The following is a 7880-nucleotide window of genomic DNA, read 5'->3' on the forward strand; positions in this document are numbered from 1 at the left end:
GTCCATCCTATTCCTTTTGGCTTAAAAGTAATTATCATAGAGAGACACTGGGGGAGGTCTGCACGATCCATCCTGGGTGAACCCAGCCGGCTTTGCTCCATTCCCCAGTCAACACCACCTCCTGATTGTCACCGAGGTCACCCCAGCCAGGCCACTTTTCCTACCTCTTCATGTTATGATATTTACCCATGCCTAACCATCTGGCCCTGCAGCGAGTTTAAAGGGCTTCAGAAATCCCCTTCTGCACAGATGATGTAGCAAATAAATCTGGAGAAGGAGCAGACGGATGAGCCCCCCCTCTGTCCCGACGTCCCCATGAGCTGCCCGGGGCTGGCTCCCCCCGCACCGGCCAGCCGAGCGTGCCTGCTCCCCAGCCCCGCACATGCGGCTGGTGAAAGCCGTGCCCACCTGGACGTCACCCAGCTCATCACGAGAACCAAAAATCTCTTCTACCTCCAAAAGCATTTAAAGCCCAGCCTGACAGTTCCCTCGCTCAATTTTCTGCTCTACCAACAGCTGATTTGTGGTACCATCCCCTTACACACTTGTCTCTGCAGTGCACCGAAGCAGCAGCACGCCTTCCAAATTCCTCTTTGGATACCAATTTTTGCCTGTCATTTGACAGAAACCCGTGGCTTCAGAAGTCCTTGTTATCAGCCACGTGCGGCTGAGCTCAGCCTCCTGCCACCAGCACAGCACACACGTCCCACCCTGGGCTTGTGCCGGTGCCTTGACGGGCTGGACACGCCGTCCACGTTACTCATCACCCTTGGGAAAGGCAGACTGACGAGCGCTGCGCACACCACCGCCGCCGCAGGCACGCCGGCTCCCGGGCAGGGACACCTCTGTGGGGACCCGTGCGACGGCAAGGCAGCTCCTGGGACCAGCCGGGGTCTGCTGGGGCTACGCTGCCCAAAACTCAGGCAGCTGCCTGCATCAGCCCACCTGGCATCAGCGGGTGCAGAGGGTCCCCTCTCCGCCGCTCCTGCTTTCTTACCGTGTCCAGGAAAGTAGTAAATAAGACAGGTTTTAAAAATGAACCACTGTGTAAATTGAACAAGAGCAAGGAAGAGGGATGAGAATATTATTACTGAAATAATACTGCATGGAAGCGTTTGGGTGATGCCATCGTTGCGTATAAACCCCTCGCTGCTACGCTGTCACGCGATGTCGCTGGATAAGCATCTTCCATCCACAGCTGAGGCTGCTTTTTATCACTCTGCAATGCTCCTGGAGTCACAGCACTGCCAGGCTGTGAAGAGACAAAAATGCTAATCAATACTTCTGTCATTTTTGGGATTGATTATTTTAATTAATTCTGGGAGCCGTTCAGGCTGGCTGTGGACAGATAGCTCCTCGTACATAGGGTGGCAGCCGGATTGGGATCTTGTCTATCGCATCATATAATTCAAGAGATGAAATCTCTCTAGCAGCCGCAAATAAAACTTTGTATTGACTCCAAGGTGCTTTGCTTGTTTCTAAGAATAACACCTCCAGTGCCCCAGAAGATGTTTTATGCTTTGCTGTTCCCCTGCACCATCCCCAGTGGTGATGCCAGGTCAGAGGCTGAAATGACCAAATCTGAGAAGGGCAGGAGTGGCAGGGACCGAGCCTTAGGCTTCATGGCCCTATGTCGGGAAGTTGCCTCTTTACTCGACTGGGGCAAGCAATGTCTATTTTAGCTTCCTCATTGAAATGAAAGAGGTGCTCAGCATTTTTAATTTATTTTACTTCTGTTTAGCCAGTTTCCTGGGAACCCCTTTGAAAAGGCACTCAAATCTATGCTACTGTTCTTTATCATCACCACACATGGAGCAAAGCCAGTTTCTGCATCTCGGCATCCCCTAACCTTGCCTGGAGAGATTTTGGCACCTGGGACCAGGCTGTGCAGGGGAGCACCCCCTCACCCCCATCCCTGCTGGCTGTCAGGCTCTGGGGACTCAGACCGTGCCCTGACCACGACAGCCGGGTCTCAGCTCCGGGACAGGCTGGGAAGGGACAGGCTGCCCCAAAGGCTGCAAGGAGCTGGAATTATAGACCTGGATGGTTTTTTTAAAGAAATAGTTTAAGCAATAAACTCAGGCAAAGCAAACGCCTGGTGGCTGGGAGAGAGAGTCCAGTCAAGACAGAGAGCAGGAGACACCACCAGGGTGGATGCTGGGGGCCATACCAAGCCCCTCTTCTGCTGCACATCAAGACGGGGGTCAGACACCGGCGAGCTGGGGCCAACCCAGCAAGTTGGGGGCATTTTCTGAATTGCCGTTTTTAAGCAGCAGCAGTGCGGCAGCAGTAATAGCGATGTCTGCAGCGTGGCTTTGAGATTGCTCATATTAACATCCTAATTCCTCAGTAAAATGCTGGGGAGAATCAGGGAAGAAATAATTACAGACATGAATAATAAATGTTCCGTATCTGCAATGCCATTCCTTGCCCGCTCCAAGTACTTGGCCAGCAGCGTTGGCGGGTCCCTGGGGCCAGGGCCAGGGGGATCCCCGGGCTGGCAGGGACCCCCAAGCTGGGCCAGTGCTGGCCGGTGTTTGCCTTCGCCCAAGCCCACACTGTGCAGGACCGCCCGAGGTGGTGGTATGCCTGAACCAGCCAGAGTCCCCAGGACGGGAAGGTGCTGCCATCACTCTGCTTTCATCTGCCCTGGTGGGAAGAGCCTTTTCTCCCTCCTCCACTGCCTTCCTTGGCTAGGAAAAAGTTGGGACTTTTTAAATTTTAGTTTTTAGGTTAGGGGAATAGCACTTCCCATGGAGAAACAGAATCATCTTCTAAAACAGATGGAATTCAGATTCTTCTGAATAAAGCAAACAATGGCTTTCCTGTTGTTTTTCTTTTTCCAAAAGAAAAAAAAAAAAAAGGATATTTTGCAAGTGCTGAGATTAACTGATAACAGAAGGGAGAATTTCCGGCCCCTCGCTGGAGGGCGAGTTGTTTCCTCGGAGGAGCCCTGCAACTCTCAGCTGCCCTCAGCTCCCACAGCTGGGTGGGCACAGCTGGATTCCTCCTACCAAAAAGTGTTTTTGCAACATTCTGCAAAAATTTTCTTATCTCCGCTGATCCTTCAGCGCGTGATTTATGACTCTGCGTCTGACCAATTAAGCTATAACCTTTCCAGAAAGGCAAGTGCAGGAGTTAATCAATGTCTCTTTCCCACCCATGAAATGGCAAAATCATTAGTCACGGGCTGGCTGGGGATGTCCAGCGAGGCCGGGCTGGCAGGTGTCCGGCAGTGTCGGGACACCACAGCCAGCCCAGCCTGTGGAAGCGAGTTCCCACAAGGCCCAGAGAAATACTTTTTTTCTGAAGGAAAAAAGGTAATAAATGTTGGATGCAGAAGACAAAACCAACCTGCAGACAGAGATGGGACGTGGGTCAGACAAGGATACCAGCCCCGGAGCAGAGGACTGCCCTCCTCTTCCCCAGGCAAGGAGGAAAGCACGGATAATGGGTAGCAAGGCAAAGGTACAGGGAAAACCACAAGTGGGACAACACGAACCCCCTGGACAGGACCCCCAGCAGTTCTGGTGCCAGCGGAGCAGCCGTGGGCCCATTCCTGTTACACAGCTCCTGGCGTTAGGGCTCAGCCACAAACAGCCGCGAGCGTTTCAAAGTGCAGGATGGGGACTTGGCTCACGCCGCAGCAGAAACGCAGTCGTGCCTGAATTTGTCCTCCTGGGGTGCAGCCGAGACGCCGGGTCTGGCTTCAGCAGGTAAACACAGAGGGAAGGAGGCCTTAATGCAAGAGGAAGCTGAACAACAACACAAAGCCACACAGCTCCATCCTCAGCTTTGCGAGAGTTTTGGAAGCAGCAGCGAGCAGAGATGTCCCAAAGCAGCTTTGTTATCTCCAAGCTCCTGCTCTGATAGAGCAAAGTCGGGTCTCGCCCATCATCAGGCCGAGGTGTCTGGTGCTAGTGGAGTGGCCATAAAAAAGAAAGAAAAAACAAAAAAACAAGCAATACCAAAGGAAAACTGGAAGGGTGAAAGGTAACGCCAAAGGGTCAAACTCTGAGGGCCGAATGTAACTCCAGTTCGTCTGCTTTCCAGAATCCCAGTGGTGCCCCGTCCCGAGGGACGGCTGGAAAACACTAGTGTGCCGCCACTCACCCCGGCGCCCGGCAGATACCCACCTCGGGAAGCCGCTGAGGGGACAGGCAGGCACAGGAGACCCCCCACACGGGGGAAACACATCGCTCGCGTGCGAGTCCTGGGAATCGCGCAGCTTCAGGCATTTAAATCCGGACGCATGCACTTGCAGAGGAACACAAGCATGCTACACACCAAAGCCATGGCCGGGGAGTGCAGACCCTTCTTGTTTTCCTCCCACAAACCCCATCAGAGCCCATCTGCAACTGGGGAGAGGTGCCTCGGAAGGGCAGGCAACCCGGGGGTGGGAGGGCTGGGGGGGTTCCAGCAAACTGCTGGGAAATTACACCGGAGATTGGAATTCACCTCTCACCAGGTTCAACCGGTTCAGGTTGCAAAACACCGTGTCCCTGCTTGCAGCTGCGCTGGCAGTGGACAGGAGTCCATCCCGTGCAGCACCGCAGCCCACCCTCCCATGCCGCAGGACCCTGCCAGCGGCTGGGACCGACCTCGTGGCCATCCCGGGGCCACCGGCTCAGAAAGGCTTCACGTGGCCGGAGAACCCATCTCCCCTGCACGCCTTGCTGCCGCCCGCCCGCAGGTTCCTTCGCCGTGGGGCAGTGGGAAAGGGCTGCCCCATCCCGCGGGAGCCCTGCCAGGAAAATCCTGCCCCAGCCCTCCTGCCCCCCCACCAAGCTCAGAGACCCAGTAAATCAAGAGAGGTTTGTGTTTCTCCTTTCTTTTAAATAAAAACACGGGCTCGGCCTAAGAACAAAGACAGTGACATAACAAATTCTTCCTCAACCCCCCCTTTAGAAGCGGGTTGGAGTGCCTTTCCCAAGGGCTTTCCAGAGAAGCTGTGTATCAGCTGGCTGGCTCACCCCTCCGCAGACGGCGCTGGTTTGGCACTCTGCATTTCTCGGTAACAGCCTCTGGCTCGGCGTGTGCCGAGAGCGGTGAGCCAGAGCCCAGGACCACATCTGATGCTGCTGGCACATCCATCCTCGTGCCTCGTGACCAGAGGATGCTTCAACCCTGCGGGGCTGCACCCACCAGATGCCCCACGGTTGCGACACCACAGCACACCGGGCTCCCAGGACCTGGCTGTGCCAGGTGGAAAAACAATCTGCTTTTCCTTGGAAAAGCCACTTCTCCTCACAAAGGAAAGGTTGCCCGTTCCCTACACTGCCTGGCCTGGCGGGCAGCTGCCCCCCCCGCCGTGCCGGCACTGCCCGCTGCACGCAGCCGGGAACAAGAGCCCCTTTGTGCCGGGTCCCGAATCCCTGCCGCCGTGGGAGCCCCGGCACAACGCTGAGCCCGTCTCACTCAACCGCTGGCCCAGCACCAGAGCTGGTCACTGCAGCGGTGACCAAAAGCCGCGAAACAGGAGTGATGCCCGCACAGAGCCAGCTGCTGCCCCTGCCCCAAACGACGGTGTCTGCCCACGCCACAGCCACTGACCCCAGCTTCCCCCATCTGCCGGCCCGTCGTCCTCCATCCCGGACTGCGATGCCCTTACAGGCTGTGTGTGCCACCGCTGCCCAGCCCTCAGCTCGGTCCCTACCAAGTACGGAGCAGCTACAGGTTTTTTTCCCCCCATTTTTGAAGTATTTTTCCATGCTCGCAGATCAGAGCTCCTCTCCGGCTCCAGCGTGCAAGGGGTAACTGCTACGTCTGACGTGCCAGGATCCCTACGGTCAGCCACAAATGCTCCCCGCTGGCCCCGTCATCGCGAGCATAAAACACTTTCTCACCCTTTAACCTTTTCTTCAAGTCACATCCCAGCCCTGCCGCCCCCTTTCCGGACCCACCACCCAGCGCGGAGCCTGGGATAGGGATGGGACGATGCCGGGCTCCCCGCCAAGGGGCTCCGGCTGGCGGGGTCACCGCACAAGGTGGGGAGCGGACGGGGTCACCCCGGCTTTGGAGGGCTGCGGGAGGCAGCAGCTTGTGGCTCTGCCAAGGGCCACCCTTTGGGGAACACCCCAGGGTGGGAGGCAATGCAGGCTAACGGGCAGATCTGTTAAAAGTCGGTTGACAACTTAACAGGGCGACTCAGAGGAAGACACTGTCCCTTTTCAGGGCTTGTTTATCTGCCTGCACAAGAGACTGAGTCAGGATGTGCGGGCGCAGCCGGGGGCTGCCAGCCTCCCCGGCACACACCCAGGAAAGCAAACAGAGGCTCTGCCCGCGCAGGACCGGGGAAGGCAAGAAACCAGCACGCTTTGAAGGAGCTCCAGGACCGGGGCGGGTACGAGGGAAGTCGCAGTCCTCCGCTGAACACCTTGAGCAAACGAGGAGTTATTTTGGGCATCCGGCAGCGCAAACACCCTCTTAATGCAACTTTGTCTTACTAAGGAGAGTAAAAATAACGCCATCAGTGTGGTTGGCCTTCCATGTGCAGCATTTTCCAGTGCCTGGGCAGACAGATGCCTCTGCAATACGTGGTGGTGAGCGAAGTGGGCACTAAAGTCGGAAACAAGGGAGGTTTCCTCCTGCTGAGATGCTGGGACCAAGCCTGGGGCTCCTGGGACAGCCCCGGGGGACAGCCGGCCACCCAGCTCCTGTCACTTCTGACAGAGGTACCAGAGCAGGGACAGACGCTGTCAGTTGTTCCAGCTCTGTGCTTGGCCAGAAAACCAGACAGAAATGAGTCCCTACAGCCTGACCAGTGCCGGGCGCCCCGGCTCGCCCAGCCCCGCGCACCCCAAACACACCAACACCCCTCGGGGCGACGAACCATTCCTGCTTCTGAGCCAAGCGAGAGAAGTCTGTTTCCGCTCGCTCTGCGGCAGACAGTGCCTTTACGGGCTGTTTGTCACACGTTACCCGGAGCAAATTAAATACATCCCGAGCGCGGGACCTCAGGCTGCTGAGTGCATCCAAAGTTCACACAGGGTAAGGGAGGAAGAGCGGGCTTGTACAGACGGAACCTGACCCCGCACCCTCCAGCGTGAGCCCAAACACACTGGCACACGTCACTGCTGATAGCGATGGCTCCTGTGCCCAGGAAGCAGCCCTGGGAACGGGGCCAGCTTGGGGCAGGTGAAAACAGCTGCCGGCGGGACTGGGGGTCCCGCTGCCGCCAGCCCTCCCTCGGCCCCAGCCCCGCAGCGATTTGGCAGGGGAGAGGGATTCCTGCACGCCTGATGCCCAGAGAGCCGGGCAGCCCCTGGACCCCCACCGCCAGTGAGCCCACCCTGCATCCGTGGGAATGGCTCGACCCAGCTCTGCCGACGCTGCCGGCACCGAGGGGTCTGGGAGGAGGAAGAAGGCGACGTTTTCAGAGGTTCCTCCCAAGTCTGAGCAAGGAGAGTGGGACCTGGTGGTAATGGCAGGGGTGCACTGACGGGTTTGCCCCACGATGAGGTGGGCACTGCTCAGGGTTAGCGGCTGCGGGGGTGAGAAGGGCCGTGCTGACACCAGCGGTGACCCTGGCGAAGGCTCCCCTCGCCGCCACCTGCACGCCCCAGCCTGTGCACACACATGCTGGAGCAGTGCATGGATGGCTTTCATTAAAACCAGCTGCCCTGAGCTTTCGCTCAGCGAGGAGTTGCTGCACTCGCCCTAAGCTCCCTCCCCTCCCTCACAGACGACGATGCGGGAGGGGGCTCCACCGGCCACGGCTGCAGCGCCGGCACCAGCTCAGCTCCTTCACCGGGGACGCTGCCTTTCCAGGGCCCCTCTGCCCTCTGCCACGCTGGGTAACACGGGGCAGCGCTGCTGCAAGATCAGCCGTGTGCCCCCCATGGCGGGACCAGGGTCCAGCCACGCTGGGAGTCCCTGGC

At 57.7% G+C, this 7880-nt stretch overlaps 1 long non-coding RNA gene across 1 annotated transcript; it reads right to left on the reverse strand.

Annotated features, from left to right (window-relative positions):
* Positions 1–590: 590 nt before the first annotated feature.
* Positions 591–4383, reverse strand: LOC126045563 (uncharacterized). Its single transcript, XR_007508108.1, has 2 exons — positions 3355–4383; positions 591–1252 (listed from the first exon to the last, which is right to left on the reverse strand). It is a non-coding gene; the product is annotated as an uncharacterized LOC126045563 (long non-coding RNA).
* Positions 4384–7880: the final 3497 nt, after the last annotated feature.

Source organism: Accipiter gentilis, chromosome 14, assembly GCF_929443795.1.
Source record: "Accipiter gentilis chromosome 14, bAccGen1.1, whole genome shotgun sequence".
NCBI classification, from domain to species: domain Eukaryota; kingdom Metazoa; phylum Chordata; class Aves; order Accipitriformes; family Accipitridae; genus Astur; species Astur gentilis.